This window comes from Nannobrachium achirus (assembly GCF_963921795.1).
Source record: "Nannobrachium achirus genome assembly, chromosome: 9".
Classification (NCBI taxonomy): domain Eukaryota; kingdom Metazoa; phylum Chordata; class Actinopteri; order Myctophiformes; family Myctophidae; genus Nannobrachium; species Nannobrachium achirus.
In genome coordinates this window covers 27,311,932-27,330,939 of record NC_137818.1, presented here as the reverse complement: position 1 = coordinate 27,330,939, position 19,008 = coordinate 27,311,932, and positions in this window count along the sequence as shown.

Genomic DNA, 19,008 nt, shown 5'->3' with positions numbered 1-19,008 from the left:
TTTCATTTGAAAAAAAAAAAAAGATAAATTACATATGCCACTGACTCGCAGCATGTTGTTGTTGGGATATCACTTAAGTCGTCCGGTCTCTAACTCAGGAGTTTTCAAACCTTTTTGAATCTGGGCAGTGCACCCTTTAGTCCATGGGCCAGACGGGTTGTCGGTATCAAAAAGGTGGCAAAGGTTACCATGCATTTTTGAAAAGCTCTATATCTGTAGATTATATTTTGGTATGATAACCCTTTCTTAGACCCAGCTAAATTGGTGTTATCAGCCGCTGGAGTTGGTGTCCCATTAACTTTACATTACAGGGAAAATAAGCAAAACAATAATCTGCTTTTAGTAGCATAAGAGGGGTGTCAGGGGTCAAACTAGGGGTTTGTCATGATGCTGAATCCATTGCAAGCATCTGTTTTGCACAAACAACATTCCTTGGGCTAAAAAGACTATGGTTTAGTGATGAAAAGTGATGAGTCATCACTTTTGTGGGGGCTGTTTTAGCCCCAGGAATGTTTTTCGTGCTAAACAGATGCTTGCAATGGATTCAGCATCATGAAAACCCCCTAGTTTGACCCCTCTTATGCTACTTAAAGCAGATTAATTTTTTGCTTTTTTTCCCTGTAATGTAAAGTTAATGGGACCAACTCTAGCGGCTGATAACACCAATTTAGCTGGGTCTAAGAAAGGGTTATCATACCAAAATATAATCTACAGATATAGAGCTTTTCAAAAATGCATGGTAACCTTTGCCACCTTTTTGATACCGACAACCCGTCTGGCCCATGGACTACTTGTACATTTGAGTGAGTGAGTGCATGCATGCCTGTGTGTCTGTGAGAGAGGGACTATCCTTGAAATGAGAGCATGCAGTGTTGATTGATTGATTGATTGAAGTTTTTATTAGAAGTTTGCAAAGGGAAAGGTACGGTTTCATGACAGTACACTTTCACTGGTGGGATGTCAGAAATGGACCTTTATCAAAATCGATTATTCTATAGCAATAATCGATTATTAATCGAAAATCGATTATTAATTATTATTTTTTTCATTTAAAAAAAAAAAAAAAAAAAACGTTTTTCTTTCTTCTGTTTTTCGTTTTTTTAACTGGATTTCAATGCACATTTACATATGTACAACATGGCTCTTCAGGTAATTGGTAGCCTAACTACTACTCTTCATCTTTCTTTTTAGTGTGTCAGTGTACTGTTCCCCTAATCTCTCAAGAACAGATTCTGTGATGCTTACAATACAGAGGGCGCTGTTTTCCCTTTTCTTTGATGATGGCTACCAAACAATCAAGCCTGAATCAATCACACCTGTGTCTGAGACGGGGGAGGGGAGTGTGTAGCACAGGCAGCTGGCACTCTGCTGTGCTCCTTCACTCTACACAGTTTACAGTTGGTGCTGGTGTGAATAATAAATCAATGGACATTTACTATTATCATTAATACTATTATTAGCCTATATTTTCGTTGAAACTAACTAACTAAGCCAAAAAAATTGTATATAAAAAAAAAAAAAAAAACTGGAAAAAATATTAATAACTTTTTCGATTTTCGATTATGAAATATTACAATCGATTATTGATTAATCGATCGATTATTCGAAAATTGATTATTCGGTGACATCCCTCAACTAAAAGGGAACTCAGGTAAGCCATGGCTTATGTCTCATATAACATTGAATGACAGACAGTACTAGGTATCATCAGAAAAAAAAAACAGTTTTAAGCAAAACATTAGCGGGAAAGAAAAAAGTTTTAAACAATACAACAATGAAAAAAAATCAACAACACCTGCCTTCCTCTCAACATCCAGGGAACCTCGACGATGTATTACCTGCTTATTGATGTATTGCCTGCTTATTGTAAATCGCTCTGGATGAAGAGTGTCTGCTAAATACCTAAATTGAAATTGTAATCCGCAGAACCTCGACGACGCCTGCCTTCCTCTCGACATCCAGGGAACCTCGACAACGCCTGAGTGTGGTAGAGTATACGGCCCTCCTCTTTACGTCCAGGGACTGTCGCGGTTCCCTCCTCGACATCCAAGGAAACCTGACAACACTGAGGTTGTGATAGAGTTGACAGGCCGGGTGATAGTTACCTTGCTTATTGTATTGATATATTACCTGCTTATTGTATTGATGTATTGCCTGCGTATTGTAAGTCGCTCTGGATTAAGAGTGTCTGCTAAATGCCTAAATTGTAATTGTAATCCGCTGAACCTCTACGGCGACTGCCTTCCTCTCGACATCCAGGGAACGTCGACGACACCTGAGTGTGTGGTAGAGTATACGGCCCTACTCTTTACATCCAGGGACTGTCACGGTTCCCTCCTCTCGACATCCAGGGAAACGCAACGACGCCTGAGTGTGTGTTAGAGTAGAGGGCCCTCCTCTCGACATCCAGGGAACTTCAACAACGCCTGAGTGTGTGGTAGAGTATACGGCCCTCCTCTTTACATCCAGGGAACCTCGACAACGCCTGCCCTGTTTTCAAAATCTGGGGAACCTCAACGACGCCTGCCTTCCTGAAACTCGGCCACGCCTGAGTGTGTGGTAGAGTAGACGGCCCTCCTCTCGACATCCAAGGACTGTCGCGATTCCCTCCTCGACCTCCAGGGAAACGCGACGACACCTGAGGATGTGATGGAGTTGAAGGGCCTGGTGATAGTTACCTTGCTTATTGTATTGATGTAATACCTGCTTATTGTATTGATGTATTGCCTGCTTATTGTAAGTGGCTCTGGATTAAGAGTGTCTGCTAAATGCCTAAATTGTAATCCGCGGAACCTCGACGGCGACTGCCTTCCTCTCGACATCCAGGGAACTTCAATGACGCCTGAGTGTGTGGTAGAGTATACGGCCCTCCTCTTTACATCCACTGACTGTCGTGATTCCCTCCTCTCTACATCAGGGGAAACGCAACGACGCCTGAGTGTGTGTATTAGAGTAGAGGGCCCTTCTCTTGACTTCCAGGGAACCTCGACAACGCCTGCCCTGTTTTATACATCCGGGGAACCTCGACGACGCCTGCCTTCCTCTCGACATCCAGTGAACCTCGACCATGCCCTAGTGTGTGGTAGAGTAGACGGCCCTCCTCTCGACATCCAAGGACTGTCGCGATTCCCTCCTCTCGACATTCAGGGAAACACGACGACACCTGAGGTTGACGGGCCGGGTGATAGTTACCTTGCTTATTGTATTGATGTATTACCTGCTTATTGTATTGATGTATTGCCTGCGTATTGTAAGTCGCTCTGGATTAAGAGCGTCTGCTGAATGCCTAAATTGTAATTGTAATCCGCGGAACCTCGACGACGCCTACCTTCCTCTTGACATCCAGGGAACTTGAACGACGCCTGAGTGTGGTAGAGTATACGGCCCTCCTCTTTACATCCAGGGACTGTCGCTGTTCCCTCCTCTCGACATCCAGGGAAACGCGACGACGCCTGGGTGTGTTAGAGTAGAGGGCCCTCCTCTCAACACTCAGGGAACCTTGACAACACCTGCCCTCCTCGACATCGAAACGCGACGACACCTGAAGTTGTGATGGAGTTGACGGGCCAGGTGATAGTTACCTTTCTTATTGTATATATGTATTACCTGCTTATTGTATTGATGTATTGACTGCTTATTGTAAATCGCTCTGGATTAAGAGCGTCTGCTAAATGCCTACATTTTAAATAATCCGCCGAACCTCGACGACGACTGCCTTCCTCTCGACATCCAGGGAACTTCAACAACGCCTGAATGTCTGGTAGAGTATACGGCCCTCCTCTTTACATCCAGGAAACCTCGACAATGCCTGCCCTGTTTTCAACATCCGGGGAACCTGGAGGACGCCTGGCTTCCTCTCAACATCAAGTGAACTTCGACCACGCCTGAGTGTGTGGTAGAGTAGACGGCCCTCCTCTCGACATCCAAGGACTGTCGCGATTCCCTTCTCGACCTCCAGGGAAACGCGACGACACCCTGAGAATGTGATGGAGTTGACGAGCCGGGTGATAGTTACCTTGCTTATTGTATTGATGTATTACCTGCTTATTGTATTGATGTATTGCCTGCTTATTGTAAGTCTCTCTGGATTAAGAGCGTCTGCTAAATGCCTAATTGTAAATTGTAAATGTAATCCACGGAACCTGGACGACGCCTGCCTTCCTCTCGACATCCAGGGAACTTCAAAGACGCCTGAGTGTGGTAGAGTATACGGCCCTCGTCTTTACATCCAAGGACTGTCGCGGTTCCCTCCTCTCGACATCAGGGGACACTTGACGAAACCTGAGGTTGGTATAGAGTTGGCGGGCCGGTTGATAGTTACCTTGCTCATTGTATTGATGTATTGCCTGCTTATTGTAAGTCGCTCTGGATTAAGAGCGTCTGCTAAATGCCTAAATTGTAATTGTAATCCGCGGAACCTACACGACGCCTGCCTTCCTCTCGGCATCCAGGGAACTTCAACGTCGCCTGAGTGTGTGGTAGAGTATACAGCCCTCCTCTTTACATCCAGGGACTGTCGCGGGTGATGGTTACCTTGCTTATTGTATTGATGTATTACCTGCTTATTGTATTCATGTATTGCCAGCTTATTGTAAATCGCTCTGGATTAAGAGCGTCTGCTGATTGCCTAAATTGTAATTGTAATCCGCAGAACCTCGACCACGCCTGCCTTCCTCTCGACATTCAGGGAACTTCAACGACGCCTGAGTGTGGTAGAGTATACGGCCCTCCTCTTTACATCTAGGGACTGTCGCTGTTCCCTCCTCTCGACATCCACGGAAACGCGACGACGCCTGGGTGTGTTAGAGTAGAGGGCCCTCCTCTCAACACTCAGGGAACCTTGACGACACCTGCCCTCCTCTCGACATACAGGGAACCTCGACCATGTCTGAGTGTGTGGTAGAGTAGACTGCCCTCCTCTCGACATCCAGGGAAACGCAACGACACCTGAAGTTGTGATGGAGTTTACGGGCCGGGTGATAGTTACCTTGCTTATTGTATATTATGTATTACTGCTTATTGTATTGATGTTTTGACTGCTTATTGTAAGTCGCTCTTGATCAAGAGCGTCTGCTAAATGCCTAAATTGTTATTGTAATCCACGGAACCTCAACAACGCCTGCCCTCCTCTCGACATCCAGTGAACCTCGACCACACCTGAGTGTGTGGTTGAGTAGAGGACCCTCCTCTCGACATCCAAGGAAACGCGACGACACCTGAAGTTGTGATGGAGTTGACGGGCCGGGTGATAGTTACCTTGCTTATTGTATATATGTATTACCTGCTTATTGTATTGATGTATTGACTGCTTATTGTAAATGGCTCTGGATTAAGAGCGTCTGCTAAATGCCTAAATTGTTATTGTAATCCACGGAACCTCAACAACGCCTTCCTTCCTCTCGACATCCAGTGAACCTCGACCACGCCTGAGTGTGTGGTTGAGTAGAGGACCCTCTTCTCGACATCCAAGGATTGTTGCGGTTCCCTCCTCCCAACATTCAGGGAAACACAACGTCACCTGAGGTTGTGATGGAGTTGGCGGGCCGGGTGATAGTTACCTTGCTTATTGTATTGATGTATTACCTGCTTATTGTATTGATATATTGCCTGCTTATTGTAAATCGCTCTGGATTAAGAGCGTCTGCTAAATGCCTATATTTTAATTGTAATCCGTAGAACCTCGATGACGACTGCCTTCCTCGCGACATCTGGATGTCGAGAGGAGGGCAGGTGTCGTCGAGGTTCCCTGAATGTTGAGAGGAGGGCCCTCTACTCGAACACACCCAGGCGTCGTCGCGTTTCCCCTGATGTCGAGAGGAGGGAACCGCCACAGTCCCTGGATGCAAAGAGGAGGGCCGTATAGTATACTCTACCACACACTCAGGCGTTGTTGAAGTTCCCCAGGGAACCTCGACCATGCCTGAGTGTGTGGTAGAGTAGACTGCCCTCCTCTCAACATACAAGATTTGTCGCTATTCCCTCCTCTTGACATCCAGGGAAACGCGACGACACCTGAAGTTGTGATGGAGTTGACGGGCTGGGTGATAGTTACCTTGCTTATTGTATTGATGTATTACCTTTTTATTGTATTGATGTATTGCCTGCTTATTGTAAGTCGCTCTGGAATAAGAGTGTCTGCTAAATGCCTAATTGTAAACTGTAATTGTAATCCGCGGAACCTCGACGACGCCTGGCTTCCTCTCGACATGCAAGGAACTTCAACGACGCCTGAGTGTATGGTAGAGTATACGGCCCTCCTCTATACATCCAGGGACTGTCGCGGTTCCCTCTTCTCGACATCCAGGGAAACGCGACGACGCCTAGGTGTGTTAGAGTAGAGGGCCCTCCTTTCGACATCCAGGGAACCTCGACAATGCCTGCTCTGTTTTCAACATCCGGGGAACTTCGACAACGCCTGCCTTCCTCTCGACATCCAGTGAACCTCGACCACGCCTGAGTGTGTGCTAGAGTAGACAGCCCTCCTCTCGACATCCAAGGACTGTCGCGATTCCCTCCTCGACATCCAGGGAACCTCGACAATGCCTGCCCTGTTTTCAACATCCGGGGAACCTCGACGACGCCTGGGCTCCTCTCGATATCCAGTGAACCTCGACCATGCCTGAGTGTGTGGTAGAGTAGAGGGCCCTCCTTTCGACATCCAAGGACTGACGTGATTCTATCCTCGACCTCCAGGGAAACGCGACAACACCTGAGGATGTGATGGAGTTGACGGGCGGGTGATGGTTACCTTGCTTATTGTATTGATGTATTACCTTACCTGCTTATTGTATTGATGTATTGCTTGCTCATTGTAAGTCGCTCTGGATTAAGAGTGTCTGCTAAATGCCTAATTGTAAATTGTAATTGTAAGCCGCGGAACCTCGACGAAGCCTGCCTTCCTCTCGACATCCAGGGAACTTCAACGATGCCTGAGTGTGGTAGAGTATACGGCCCTCCTCTTGACATCCAAGGACTGTCGCGATTCCCTCCTTGACCTCTGGGGAAACTTGACGAAACCTGCGGTTGGTATAGAGTTGGCGGGCCGGTTGATATTTACCTTGCTTATTTTATTGATGTATTGCCTGCTTATTGTAAATCGCTCTGGATTAAGAGCGTCTGCTAAATGCCTAAATTGTAATTGTAATCCGCGGAACCTACACAACGCCTGCCTTCCTCTTGACATCCAGGGAACTTCAACGTCGCCTGAGTGTGTGGTAGAGTATACAGCCCTCCTCTTTACATCCAGGGACTGTCGCGGGTGATAGTTACCTTGCTTATTGTATTGATGTATTACCTGCTTATAGTATTCATGTATTGCCTGCTTATTGTAAATCACTCTGGATTAAGAGCGTCTGCTGATTGCCTAAATTGTAATTGTAATCCGCGGAACCTCGACAACGCCTGCCTTCCTCTCGACATTCAGGGAACTTCAACAACGCCTGAGTGTGGTAGAGTATACAGCCCTCCTCTTTAAATCTAGGGACTGTCGCTGTTCCCTCCTCTCGACATCCACAGAAACGCGACGACGCCTGGGTGTGTTAGAGTAGAGGGCCCTCCTCTCAACACTCAGGGAACCTCGACGACACCTGCCCTCCTCTCGACATACAGGGAACCTCAACCATGTCTGAGTGTGTGGTAGAGTAGACTGCCCTCCTCTCGACATCCAAGAACTGCCGCTATTCCCTCCTCTCGACTTCCAGGGAAACGCGACAACACCTGAAGTTGTGATGGAGTTGACGGGCCGGGTGATAGTTACCTTGCTTATTGTATATTATGTATTACTGCTTATTGTATTGATGTATTGACTGCTTATTGTAAATGGCTCTGGATTAAGAGCGTCTGCTAAATGCCTAAATTGTTATTGTAATCCACGGAACCTCAACAACGCCTGCCTTCCTGTCGACATCCAGTGAACCTCGACCACGCCTGAGTGTGTGGTTGAGTAGAGGACCCTCTTCTCGACATCCAAGGATTGTTGCGGTTCCCTCCTCCCAACTTTCAGGGAAACACGACGTCACCTGAGGTTGTGATGGAGTTGGCGGGCCGGGTGATAGTTACCTTGCTTATTGTATTGATGTATTACCTGCTTATTGTATTGATATATTGCCTGCTTATTGTAAGTCGCTCTGGATTAAGAGCGTCTGCTAAATGCCTACATTTTAATTGTAATCCGCAGAACCTCGACGACGACTGCCTTCCTCGCGACATCCAGGGAACTTCAACAACGCCTGAGTGTGTGGTAGAGTATACTATACGGCCCTCCTCTTTGCATCCAGGGACTGTCGCAGTTCCCTCCTCTCGACATCAGGGGAAACGCGACGACGCCTGGGTGTGTTCGAGTAGAGGGCCCTCCTCTCAACATTCAGGGAACCTCGACGACACCTGCCCTCCTCTCAACATCCAGGGAACCTCGACCATGCCTGAGTGTGTGGTAGAGTAGACTGTCCTCCTCTCAACATCCAAGATTTGTCGCTATTCCCTCCTCTTGACATCCAGGGAAACGCGACGACACCTGAAGTTGTGATGGAGTTGACGGGCTGGGTGATAGTTACCTTGCTTATTGTATTGATGTATTACCTGCTTATTGTATTGATGTATTGCCTGCTTATTGTAAGTCGCTCTAGAATAAGAGTGTCTGCTAAATGCCTAATTGTAAACTGTAATTGTAATCCGCGGAACCTCGACGACGCCTGGCTTCCTCTCGACATGCAAGGAACTTCAACGACGCCTGAGTGTATGGTAGAGTATACGGCCCTCCTCTATACATCCAGGGACTGTCGCGGTTCCCTCTTCTCGACATCCAGGGAAACGCGACGACGCCTAGGTGTGTTAGAGTAGAGGGCCCTCCTTTCGACATCCAGGGAACCTCGACAATGCCTGCTCTGTTTTCAACATCCGGGGAACTTCGACAACGCCTGCCTTCCTCTCGACATCCAGTGAACCTCGACCACGCCTGAGTGTGTGCTAGAGTAGACAGCCCTCCTCTCGACATCCAAGGACTGTCGCGATTCCCTCCTCGACATCCAGGGAACCTCGACAATGCCTGCCCTGTTTTCAACATCCGGGGAACCTCGACGACGCCTGGGCTCCTCTCGATATCCAGTGAACCTCGACCATGCCTGAGTGTGTGGTAGAGTAGAGGGCCCTCCTTTCGACATCCAAGGACTGACGTGATTCTATCCTCGACCTCCAGGGAAACGCGACAACACCTGAGGATGTGATGGAGTTGACGGGCGGGTGATGGTTACCTTGCTTATTGTATTGATGTATTACCTTACCTGCTTATTGTATTGATGTATTGCTTGCTCATTGTAAGTCGCTCTGGATTAAGAGTGTCTGCTAAATGCCTAATTGTAAATTGTAATTGTAAGCCGCGGAACCTCGACGAAGCCTGCCTTCCTCTCGACATCCAGGGAACTTCAACGATGCCTGAGTGTGGTAGAGTATACGGCCCTCCTCTTGACATCCAAGGACTGTCGCGATTCCCTCCTTGACCTCTGGGGAAACTTGACGAAACCTGCGGTTGGTATAGAGTTGGCGGGCCGGTTGATATTTACCTTGCTTATTTTATTGATGTATTGCCTGCTTATTGTAAATCGCTCTGGATTAAGAGCGTCTGCTAAATGCCTAAATTGTAATTGTAATCCGCGGAACCTACACAACGCCTGCCTTCCTCTTGACATCCAGGGAACTTCAACGTCGCCTGAGTGTGTGGTAGAGTATACAGCCCTCCTCTTTACATCCAGGGACTGTCGCGGGTGATAGTTACCTTGCTTATTGTATTGATGTATTACCTGCTTATAGTATTCATGTATTGCCTGCTTATTGTAAATCACTCTGGATTAAGAGCGTCTGCTGATTGCCTAAATTGTAATTGTAATCCGCGGAACCTCGACAACGCCTGCCTTCCTCTCGACATTCAGGGAACTTCAACAACGCCTGAGTGTGGTAGAGTATACAGCCCTCCTCTTTAAATCTAGGGACTGTCGCTGTTCCCTCCTCTCGACATCCACAGAAACGCGACGACGCCTGGGTGTGTTAGAGTAGAGGGCCCTCCTCTCAACACTCAGGGAACCTCGACGACACCTGCCCTCCTCTCGACATACAGGGAACCTCAACCATGTCTGAGTGTGTGGTAGAGTAGACTGCCCTCCTCTCGACATCCAAGAACTGCCGCTATTCCCTCCTCTCGACATCCAGGGAAACGCGACAACACCTGAAGTTGTGATGGAGTTGACGGGCCGGGTGATAGTTACCTTGCTTATTGTATATTATGTATTACTGCTTATTGTATTGATGTATTGACTGCTTATTGTAAATGGCTCTGGATTAAGAGCGTCTGCTAAATGCCTAAATTGTTATTGTAATCCACGGAACCTCAACAACGCCTGCCTTCCTCTCGACATCCAGTGAACCTCGACCACGCCTGAGTGTGTGGTTGAGTAGAGGACCCTCTTCTCGACATCCAAGGATTGTTGCGGTTCCCTCCTCCCAACTTTCAGGGAAACACGACGTCACCTGAGGTTGTGATGGAGTTGGCGGGCCGGGTGATAGTTACCTTGCTTATTGTATTGATGTATTACCTGCTTATTGTATTGATATATTGCCTGCTTATTGTAAGTCGCTCTGGATTAAGAGCGTCTGCTAAATGCCTACATTTTAATTGTAATCCGCAGAACCTCGACGACGACTGCCTTCCTCGCGACATCCAGGGAACTTCAACAACGCCTGAGTGTGTGGTAGAGTATACTATACGGCCCTCCTCTTTGCATCCAGGGACTGTCGCAGTTCCCTCCTCTCGACATCAGGGGAAACGCGACGACGCCTGGGTGTGTTCGAGTAGAGGGCCCTCCTCTCAACATTCAGGGAACCTCGACGACACCTGCCCTCCTCTCAACATCCAGGGAACCTCGACCATGCCTGAGTGTGTGGTAGAGTAGACTGTCCTCCTCTCAACATCCAAGATTTGTCGCTATTCCCTCCTCTTGACATCCAGGGAAACGCGACGACACCTGAAGTTGTGATGGAGTTGACGGGCTGGGTGATAGTTACCTTGCTTATTGTATTGATGTATTACCTGCTTATTGTATTGATGTATTGCCTGCTTATTGTAAGTCGCTCTAGAATAAGAGTGTCTGCTAAATGCCTAATTGTAAACTGTAATTGTAATCCGCGGAACCTCGACGACGCCTGGCTTCCTCTCGACATGCAAGGAACTTCAACGACGGCTGAGTGTATGGTAGAGTATACGGCCCTCCTCTATATATCCAGGGACTGTCGCGGTTCCCTCTTCTCGACATCCAGGGAAACGCGACGACGCCTAGGTTTGTTAGAGTAGAGGGCCCTCCTTTCGACATCCAGGGAACCTCGACAATGCCTGCTCTGTTTTCAACATCCGGGGAACCTCGACAACGCCTGCCTTCCTCTCGACATCCAGTGAACCTCGACCACGCCTGAGTGTGTGCTAGAGTAGACGGCCCTCCTCTCGACATCCAAGGACTGTCGCGATTCCCTCCTCGACATCCAGGGAACCTCGACAATGCCTGCCCTGTTTTCAACATCCGGGGAACCTCGACGACGCCTGGGCTCCTCTCGATATCCAGTGAACCTCGACCATGCCTGAGTGTGTGGTAAGAGTAGACGGCCCTCCTTTCGACATCCAAGGACTGACGTGATTCTATCCTCGACCTCCAGGGAAACGCGACGACACCTGAGGATGTGATGGAGTTGACGGGCGGGTGATGGTTACCTTGCTTATTGTATTGATGTATTACCTGCTTATTGTGTTGATGTATTGCTTGCTCATTGTAAGTCGCTCTGGATTAAGAGTGTCTGCTAAATGCCTAATTGTAAATTGTAATTGTAAGCCGCGGAACCTCGACGACGCCTGCCTTCCTCTCGACATCCAGGGAACTTCAACGACGCCTGAATGTGTGGTAGAGTATACGGCCCTCCTCTTGACATCCAGGAAACCTCGACAATGCCTGCCCTGTTTTCAACATCCGGGGAACCTGGAGGACGCCTGGCTTCCTCTCAACATCAAGTGAACTTCGACCACGCCTGAGTGTGTGGTAGAGTAGACGGCCCTCCTCTCGACATCCAAGGACTGTCGCGATTCCCTTCTCGACCTCCAGGGAAACGCGACGACACCCTGAGAATGTGATGGAGTTGACGAGCCGGGTGATAGTTACCTTGCTTATTGTATTGATGTATTACCTGCTTATTGTATTGATGTATTGCCTGCTTATTGTAAGTCTCTCTGGATTAAGAGCGTCTGCTAAATGCCTAATTGTAAATTGTAAATGTAATCCACGGAACCTGGACGACGCCTGCCTTCCTCTCGAAATCCAGGGAACTTCAAAGACGCCTGAGTGTGGTAGAGTATACGGCCCTCGTCTTTACATCCAAGGACTGTCGCGGTTCCCTCCTCTCGACATCAGGGGACACTTGACGAAACCTGAGGTTGGTATAGAGTTGGCGGGCCGGTTGATAGTTACCTTGCTCATTGTATTGATGTATTGCCTGCTTATTGTAAGTCGCTCTGGATTAAGAGCGTCTGCTAAATGCCTAAATTGTAATTGTAATCCGCGGAATCCGTAGAACCTCGATGACGACTGCCTTCCTCGCGACATCTGGATGTCGAGAGGAGGGCAGGTGTCGTCGAGGTTCCCTGAATGTTGAGAGGAGGGCCCTCTACTCGAACACACCCAGGCGTCGTCGCGTTTCCCCTGATGTCGAGAGGAGGGAACCGCCTTCCTCTCGACATTCAGGGAACTTCAACAACGCCTGAGTGTGGTAGAGTATACAGCCCTCCTCTATACATCCAGGGACTGTCGCGGTTCCCTCTTCTCGACATCCAGGGAAACGCGACGACGCCTAGGTGTGTTAGAGTAGAGGGCCCTCCTTTCGACATCCAGGGAACCTCGACAATGCCTGCTCTGTTTTCAACATCCGGGGAACTTCGACAACGCCTGCCTTCCTCTCGACATCCAGTGAACCTCGACCACGCCTGAGTGTGTGCTAGAGTAGACGGCCCTCCTCTCGACATCCAAGGACTGTCGCGATTCCCTCCTCGACATCCAGGGAACCTCGACAATGCCTGCCCTGTTTTCAACATCCGGGGAACCTCGACGACGCCTGGGCTCCTCTCGATATCCAGTGAACCTCGACCATGCCTGAGTGTGTGGTAGAGTAGACGGCCCTCCTTTCGACATCCAAGGACTGACGTGATTCTATCCTCGACCTCCAGGGAAACGCGACGACACCTGAGGATGTGATGGAGTTGACGGGCGGGTGATGGTTACCTTGCTTATTGTATTGATGTATTACCTTACCTGCTTATTGTATTGATGTATTGCTTGCTCATTGTAAGTCGCTCTGGATTAAGAGTGTCTGCTAAATGCCTAATTGTAAATTGTAATTGTAAGCCGCGGAACCTCGACGAAGCCTGCCTTCCTCTCGACATCCAGGGAACTTCAACGATGCCTGAGTGTGGTAGAGTATACGGCCCTCCTCTTGACATCCAAGGACTGTCGCGATTCCCTCCTTGACCTCCGGGGAAACTTGACGAAACCTGCGGTTGGTATAGAGTTGGCGGGCCGGTTGATATTTACCTTGCTTATTTTATTGATGTATTGCCTGCTTATTGTAAATCGCTCTGGATTAAGAGCGTCTGCTAAATGCCTAAATTGTAATTGTAATCCGCGGAACCTACACAACGCCTGCCTTCCTCTTGACATCCAGGGAACTTCAACGTCGCCTGAGTGTGTGGTAGAGTATACAGCCCTCCTCTTTACATCCAGGGACTGTCGCGGGTGATGGTTACCTTGCTTATTGTATTGATGTATTACCTGCTTATAGTATTCATGTATTGCCTGCTTATTGTAAATCACTCTGGATTAAGAGCGTCTGCTGATTGCCTAAATTGTAATTGTAATCCGCGGAACCTCGACAACGCCTGCCTTCCTCTCGACATTCAGGGAACTTCAACAACGCCTGAGTGTGGTAGAGTATACAGCCCTCCTCTTTACATCTAGGGACTGTCGCTGTTCCCTCCTCTCGACATCCACAGAAACGCGACGACGCCTGGGTGTGTTAGAGTAGAGGGCCCTCCTCTCAACACTCAGGGAACCTCGACGACACCTGCCCTCCTCTCGACATACAGGGAACCTCGACCATGTCTGAGTGTGTGGTAGAGTAGACTGCCCTCCTCTCGACATCCAAGAACTGCCGCTATTCCCTCCTCTCGACATCCAGGGAAACGCGACAACACCTGAAGTTGTGATGGAGTTGACGGGCCGGGTGATAGTTACCTTGCTTATTGTATATTATGTATTACTGCTTATTGTATTGATGTATTGACTGCTTATTGTAAATGGCTCTGGATTAAGAGCGTCTGCTAAATGCCTACATTGTTATTGTAATCCACGGAACCTCAACAACGCCTGCCTTCCTCTCGACATCCAGTGAACCTCGACCACGCCTGAGTGTGTGGTTGAGTAGAGGACCCTCTTCTCGACATCCAAGGATTGTTGCGGTTCCCTCCTCCCAACTTTCAGGGAAACACGACGTCACCTTGAGGTTGTGATGGAGTTGGCGGGCCGGGTGATAGTTACCTTGCTTATTGTATTGATGTATTACCTGCTTATTGTATTGATATATTGCCTGCTTATTGTAAGTCGCTCTGGATTAAGAGTGTCTGCTAAATGCCTACATTTTAATTGTAATCCGCAGAACCTCGACGACGACTGCCTTCCTCGCGACATCCAGGGAACTTCAACAACGCCTGAGTGTGTGGTAGAGTATACTATACGGCCCTCCTCTTTGCATCCAGGGACTGTCGCAGTTCCCTCCTCTCGACATCAGGGGAAACGCGACGACGCCTGGGTGTGTTCGAGTAGAGGGCCCTCCTCTCAACATTCAGGGAACCTCGACGACACCTGCCCTCCTCTCGACATCCAGGGAACCTCGACCATGCCTGAGTGTGTGGTAGAGTAGACTGTCCTCCTCTCAACATCCAAGATTTGTCGCTATTCCCTCCTCTTGACATCCAGGGAAACGCGACGACACCTGAAGTTGTGATGTAGTTGACGGGCTGGGTGATAGTTACCTTGCTTATTGTATTGATGTATTACTTGCTTATTGTATTGATGTATTGCCTGCTTATTGTAAGTCGCTCTGGAATAAGAGTGTCTGCTAAATGCCTAATTGTAAACTGTAATTGTAATCCGCGGAACCTCGACGACGCCTGGCTTCCTCTCGACATGCAAGGAACTTCAACGACGGCTGAGTGTAATGTAGAGTATACGGCCCTCCTCTATACATCCAGGGACTGTCGCGGTTCCCTCTTCTCGACATCCAGGGAAACGCGACGACGCCTAGGTTTGTTAGAGTAGAGGGCCCTCCTTTCGACATCCAGGGAACCTCGACAATGCCTGCTCTGTTTTCAACATCCGGGGAACCTCGACAACGCCTGCCTTCCTCTCGACATCCAGTGAACCTCGACCACGCCTGAGTGTGTGCTAGAGTAGACGGCCCTCCTCTCGATATCCAAGGACTGTCGCGATTCCCTCCTCGACATCCAGGGAACCTCGACAATGCCTGCCCTGTTTTCAACATCCGGGGAACCTCGACGACGCCTGGGCTCCTCTCGATATCCAGTGAACCTCGACCATGCCTGAGTGTGTGGTAGAGTAGACGGCCCTACTTTCGACATCCAAGGACTGACGTGATTCTATCCTCGACCTCCAGGGAAACGCGACGACACCTGAGGATGTGATGGAGTTGACGGGCGGGTGATGTTTACCTTGCTTATTGTATTGATGTATTACCTGCTTATTGTGTTGATGTATTGCTTGCTCATTGTAAGTCGCTCTGGATTAAGAGTGTCTGCTAAATGCCTAATTGTAAATTGTAATTGTAATCCGCAGAACCTTGACGACGCCTGCCTTCCTTTCGACATCCAGGGAACTTCAACAACGCCTGAGTGTGTGGTAGAGTATACTATACGGCCCTCCTCTTTGTATCCAGGGACTGTCGCGGTTCCCTCCTCTCGACATCAGGGGAAACGCGACGACGCCTGGGTGTGTTCGAGAAGAGGGCCCTCCTCTCAACATTCAGGGAACCTCGACGACACCTGCCCTCCTCTCAACATCCTCGACCATGCCTGCTAAATGCCTAATTGTAAATTGTAATTGTAAGCCGCACGCCTGCCTTCCTCTCGACATCCAGGGAACTTCAACGACGCCTGAGTGTGTGTGGTAGAGTAGACGGCCCTCCTCTCGACATCCAAGGACTGTCGCGATTCCCTCCTTGACATCCAGGGAAACGCGACGACACCTGAGGTTGTGATGGAGTTGATGGGCCGGGTGATAGTTACCTTGCTTAATGTATTGATTTATTACCTGCTTATTGTATTGATGTATTGCCTGCTTATTGTAAGTCGCTCTTGATTAAGAGTGTCTGCTAAATGCCTAAATTGTAATTGTAATCCGCGGAACCTCGACGACGCCTGCCTTACTCTCGACATCCAGGAAACTTCAACGACGCCTGAGTGTGGTAGAGTATACGGCCCTCTTCTTTACATCAAGGGACTGTCGCGGTTCCCTCCTCTTAACATCCAGGGAAACGCGACAACACCTGATTGTGTGTTAGAGTAGAGGGCCCTCCTCTCGACATCCAGGGAACCTCAACAACGCCATCCTTGTTTTCTAAATGTATGGAACCTCGACAGCGCCTGCCTTCCGCTCGACATCCAGTGAACCTCGACCACGCCTGAGTGTGTGGTAGAGTTGACGGGCCGGCTGATAGTTACCTTGCTTATTGTATTGATGTATAACCTGCTTATTCTATTGATGTATTGCCTGCTTATTGTAAATCGCTCTGGATTAAGAGCGTCTGCTGAATGCCTAAATTGTAATTGTAATCCGCAGAACCTCGACGACGCCTGCCTTCCTTTCGACATCCAGGGAACTTCAACAACGCCTGAGTGTGTGGTAGAGTATACTATACGGCCCTCCTCTTTGTATCCAGGGACTGTCGCGGTTCCCTCCTCTCGACATCAGGGGAAACGCGACGACGCCTGGGTGTGTTCGAGAAGAGGGCCCTCCTCTCAACATTCAGAGAACCTCGACGACACCTGCCCTCCTCTCGACATCCTCGACCATGCCTGAGTGTGTGTGGTAGAGTAGACTGCCCTCCTCTCAACATCCAAGATTTGTCGCTATTCCCTCTTCTTGACATCCAGGGAAACGCGACGACACCTGAAGTTGTGATGGAGTTGACGGGCTGGGTGATAGTTACCTTGCTTATTGTATTGATGTATTACCTGCTTATTGTATTGATGTATTGCCTGCTTATTGTAAGTCGCTCTGGAATAAGAGTGTCTGCTAAATGCCTAATTGTAAACTGTAATTGTAATCCGCGGAACCTCGACGACGCCTGGCTTCCTCTCGACATGCAAGGAACTTCAACGACGCCTGAGTGTATGGTAGAGTATACGGCCCTCCTCTATACATCCAGGGACTGTCGCGGTTCCCTCTTCTCGACATCCAGGGAAACGCGACGACGCCTAGGTGTGTTAGAGTAGAGGGCCTTCCTTTCGACATCCAGGGAACCTCGACAATGCCTGCTCTGTTTTCAACATCCGGGGAACCTCGACAACGCCTGCCTTCCTCTCGACATCCAGTGAACCTCGACCACGCCTGAGTGTGTGCTAGAGTAGACGGCCCTCCTCTCGACATCCAAGGACTGTCGTGATTCCCTCCTCGACATCCAGGGAACCTCGACAATGCCTGCCCTGTTTTCAACATCCGGGGAACCTCGACGACGCCTGGGCTCCTCTCGATATCCAGTGAACCTCGACCATGCCTGAGTGTGTGGTAGAGTAGACGGCCCTCCTTTCGACATCCAAGGACTGACGTGATTCTATCCTCGACCTCCAGGGAAACGCGACGACACCTGAGGATGTGATGGAGTTGACGGGCGGGTGATGGTTACCTTGCTTATTGTATCGATGTATTACCTGCTTATTGTATTGATGTATTGCTTGCTCATTTTAAGTCGCTCTGGATTAAGAGTGTCTGCTAAATGCCTAATTGTAAATTGTAATTGTAAGCCGCGGAACCTCGACGACGCCTGCCTTCCTTTCGACATCCAGGGAACTTCAACAACGCCTGAGTGTGTGGTAGAGTATACTATACGGCCCTCCTCTTTGTATCCAGGGACTGTCGCGGTTCCCTCCTCTCGACATCAGGGGAAACGCGACGACGCCTGGGTGTGTTCGAGTAGAGGGCCCTCCTCTCAACATTCAGGGAACCTCGACGACACCTGCCCTCCTCTCGACATCCAGGGAACCTCGACCATGCCTGAGTGTGTGGTAGAGTAGACTGCCCTCCTCTCAACATCCAAGATTTGTCGCTATTCCCTCCTCTTGACATCCAGGGAAACGCGACGACACCTGAAGTTGTGATGGAGTTGACGGGCTGGGTGATAGTTACCTTGCTTATTGTATTGATGTATTACCTGCTTATTGTATTGATGTATTGCCTGCTTATTGTAAATCGCTCTGGAATAAGAGTGTCTGCTAAATGCCTAATTGTAAACTGTAATTGTAATCCGCGGAACCTCGACGACGCCTGGCTTCCTCTCGACATGCAAGGAACTTCAACGACGCCTGAGTGTATGGTAGAGCAGGGGTCTTCAACGTTTTCAGGCCGGGGACCCCCAAACTGATGGGGAGATGGAGCAGGGACCCCCTACCACCTCGTAGGGTGGGGGGGTCGGGGCTACGACATATTTTTTATTTTAAACATGTACAAGTTACAGCGAGCAGGGTGGGCCGTACCACTATCATTTCTAAACATACTACTTATTAACTGAGAACCAATGTCAATAATATCAACAATCTGTCAATTGCATAGTAATCATGTATTCAAGCTATTCAAATCGGATAGAATCATGATTTATTTTTTAACATAAATGTGAAAAAAAAAAATTTAAACCTTTTTT